The 3,559-nt window shown below is 37.5% G+C and overlaps 1 protein-coding gene across 2 annotated transcripts in view; it reads left to right on the top strand.

Moving 5' to 3' along the window:
- The first annotated feature begins 436 nt into the window (after positions 1–436).
- tbc1d24 (TBC1 domain family, member 24) overlaps positions 437–3,559 on the top strand; it is a 13,120-nt gene continuing 9,997 nt past the window's right edge. Inside the window, exon 1 of one of the 2 annotated variants that reach the window (XM_015045848.1) lies at positions 437–723. The gene's annotated coding sequence lies outside the window, so the exon portion shown is untranslated. The remainder of the gene's footprint in view (positions 724–3,559) is intronic. The other variant, XM_015045849.1, reaches the window with a different exon arrangement.

Here is a 3,559-nt window from a genome sequence, read left to right as displayed (position 1 = left end):
TCTTTGCAGCAAAACAGAAGCCAATAAAGTTTTGATGCAGGTAACTAAGTAAAAATGTACACCACACTTTTCAGATATTTATTGTTGCTTTTTATTTTAGGAATGACTGACAAAGCAAACACGCTTTCAATAAAAATGGATGAATTTGTTGTCATTAACATTAAAATCAGCTGCCCTGCACTCTAACTCACCTTAGAAATCGGTAGATATACATCTTTAATTTGAATTATTTCACAGTAAAAATATATTTATTTTACAAATGTCTCACCCTTTGATTCCACAGAAAGCAAAAACTGAGGCGTTTTTGAGAAGCACCAGCTGTATTTCAGAGGAAACCAGACATTTTACCGCAGGGCAGTTTTGATTGCATAATTTAATTATCAGTAACAGCTGTCATGTGTTGGAGCTGCTGTGCTTTGAGTTTCTAACAAAGAGCTGGTTTGTTGTCCTTCTTGTACTTCCTGTCCTTCCCAAATGGCACCACATTAAACAAGGAAAGATAGAAAATTGACGCCCACATGTAACTTCTGCTAGTAATTCAAATTAGACATCTACTGCATTCTTCATTAAGCATCAGCATAGATTTTAAAGCTGGATGGATCAGAGGAGTTATTAGAAACCTGGTTGTCAGTGTAGATTTAAGCAGCCCACCTGGACGCAGTGCGCATGCTCCAAACAACAACGTGAACCCTGCTTTGCGTCTTCCAGGCATGCAGCTCTAAGGTAGGAATACGGTGTTTTTTAATCGGAATAAACGTATTATTTGCTTGTCAGTATTCCTGGTCTGGTGGAATAAAGGCTGTTATTCTCTCTGTGATTATATTTAGTTAAATAAATCGGGTGTTTTAAAGCTTAAAACGCAAAGCCCAAGACAGACGGACAATCAATGGACAAGATTAATTGGTAGCGAGCATGCTAGCAGGTGCTGGAACGGTTTTGTAAATCTAACCGCCTAGTCATCTAATCCGAGTCCTTATTATAATGGTCTCTCTGCATTTATGCGTGTTTTTCTCGGGGCAGTTGGTGTTTGGTTTTTGTTGGCATATAAAACGCACGGTGCAGGATGAAGCTGAAGTTGGCCTTCGATTCGGACAATGGCTAAAGGGCGATTCCACCAATCTTTTTCACTAGCTGAAGATTTTTTATTTTTTTTTTAGTCTGCTCTATTTTTAAAACTACAACACAAACACTGTAATTGTTTTACATTTATACCAGAATGCTCACAGGCTAGTTTTTGATGTGTGAAACGATGATTTGATTTAAAAGTGATGAATTGGGGTTCACAGTTTTAATTGAAGTTGTTGCATTTTATGTTTAAATGTACTGAAATAGGAGGACAGTTTTCATCTGCAACTTGCAGAGCTGGAGCAGAAAATGTCTGACTCGTATAATATATTAAACTATGAAACATTGCCCTGTTTTTGTTACCGTTTAAGGTCGTTGTCTATCATCTACTGAATATTGTTTCAGAAATTGACAAATTCTAATTTATTACAAATGCAAAAGAATCAACTGAAATCACCCTATATTGAACTTCCACAAATCCGAAACATTGTTAAATAATCTGTTGCTAGTGTAAAATAATCTAGTCTAGATTTGAAAAGTCTGTTTTAAAACAAGAACAAATGGATGCTCAGTTGTTTAAAAAAGTGGAATTGCCCTTTTTAGCCATTTTGTTACGAATCGGAAGCCAACTTCAGCTTCTCCTGAGCAGGCTGCGTTAAGCTAATGCTAGCCGTGCTAACTTGGGGATAACTGTGCCAGATTTAGTCCGTGATCCTTGTAGCTCCAAACACGCAAACTAACAGGCCCGTACAGCTTCTGCAGCCGAATATAAACGGTGCAAGTGGCTCTACATGCATTTTATGATGACGCTATTCAGTCATTCATTGTTAGAGGCGTTTATGAGGCTCCAGTCTTTCTTTCTGCTGAAAACGTCTTGATTTAACACTTAATCTTGGATTTGCAGCATAAATTAAATATCCATTAAAATCTTCCCTGAATTAGGTGTTCATAAACTCATAGGGATAAAACTGTAAGTATAGTTACTATCTGTCGCTGGGGAATAATGCTGATTATGGGCAGTGTAAGGATGAACTGTCACTATGCATATAATTACAATCATAGAAGATTAACTAGAAGTGTAAATGCTGATTGCTGGTACTTGGATTATACCAAAATTTTCACTGCAGAAACTGGCGTGCTTTGCGTTTTTATTCACTGTGTGACTGGTACAGTTTTAATTTCACTGTAAAAATAATAATAAAAAAATCAAAGGCTTAAAGTTAGCTTTTTTTTGTTGCTAATTGGTAAAAATTCTCCTTTAAGTTTTCCATGCAACCTGCATAAAGCTAATTTTCTTTGAACGTCGTCTTCAGCTTGGTGACCTTTGGTCGTGCGTCATCTTCATGTGAGGGCTGTTCTCAGTAAGGATGTGTTGTGAAAGTTTTTATTACTTCACAGAAGTTGCTGAGTCAGTTTTCTTAAACTGTGAATCCTCATGTTGCCCAGAAGTGTCATGTTTGAAATACTTTTATTTTTCTGCCCCCGAGAACTTGATGTGGTCAAATTTAAGAAAAATTTCTGGTTAAAACCCATTTTGTAAGGTTGTCACTGATTCGTTTCACCTCAGTTGTATAAAACGCACTACTGTGCTTGGAGATAAAAAAAAAAAAGCTTACAGGAGCAAGAATCCATGTAATGAAATTAGTAAATGTTTGTCTGCATTTTTTATTTTTATTACTGAGAACATTCTGGACTTCACATTCGACCTGGCGAAGCCTGACCTGCAAATAAACGCATAGTAACATCTTGGAGTAGTTGGCATGGCAACACATCTATTCAAGTTTTTGGCCAGTTTCAGTTTTCAAGTTTTGGCCAGTTTAATTGAGGTTTGGACTTTAACCACATCGGTCAGACCAGAGCTGATTTACTTCTGTAATTTTAGGCGATTGGACGATACTTTAACGAGAAATGACTTTGCGACTCTTTAGAAAAGTAAATTGGTATTGGCCAAAATCGGACTCGGTAGAGTAGGTCAGGTTTTAATGTGCAACTAAAGCTCATGTGAAAGCTTAGCCCCGCCCCTTTAGAGTCCACCAAAAGTAGGCGGGGCCAAGAGACATTAAGGAGTGTGGCCAGTTGAGCAGAGTACTAGCGATGTCGCTAGCAAGAAATTTAGCAGCCTTTTTCAAGAAATGATTGACCCTTTTTTTTTTTTAAAAAGGGACTAGTAACAAATCTATCGACTTCTTTTAAAAAAGACAAACAAAACGAGCCATTTAAGTTTTGCACTCGGGTTTTTTGACTGCATCGAAATTGGTGTATTTCTCAAAACTGCAATGGAAAATCTTTCTTCACATCCTAACTCGTGATCCGATGTTGCGAAGACGACAGGAAGTCCAATGACAGGAAGTAGGAGGATGACGACGCCATGGCAAAACCATCACCTGAACAAACTTATTCCAGCGTTATTTAATGGAAACAACTCAATTTTTAGTTTTGAGCACATCTGCAGTGGAAATGCAGATGTAACTGTCAGCCAACTGAACCTTTAGAA

The sequence above is a fragment of the Poecilia latipinna genome, unplaced genomic scaffold, assembly GCF_001443285.1.
Source record: "Poecilia latipinna isolate Pla-1442-1.1 unplaced genomic scaffold, P_latipinna-1.0 Scaffold751, whole genome shotgun sequence".
Lineage (NCBI taxonomy): Eukaryota > Metazoa > Chordata > Actinopteri > Cyprinodontiformes > Poeciliidae > Poecilia > Poecilia latipinna.
Note: the sequence above shows the minus strand (reverse complement) of the source record. Positions and strands in the feature narration are given on the sequence as shown.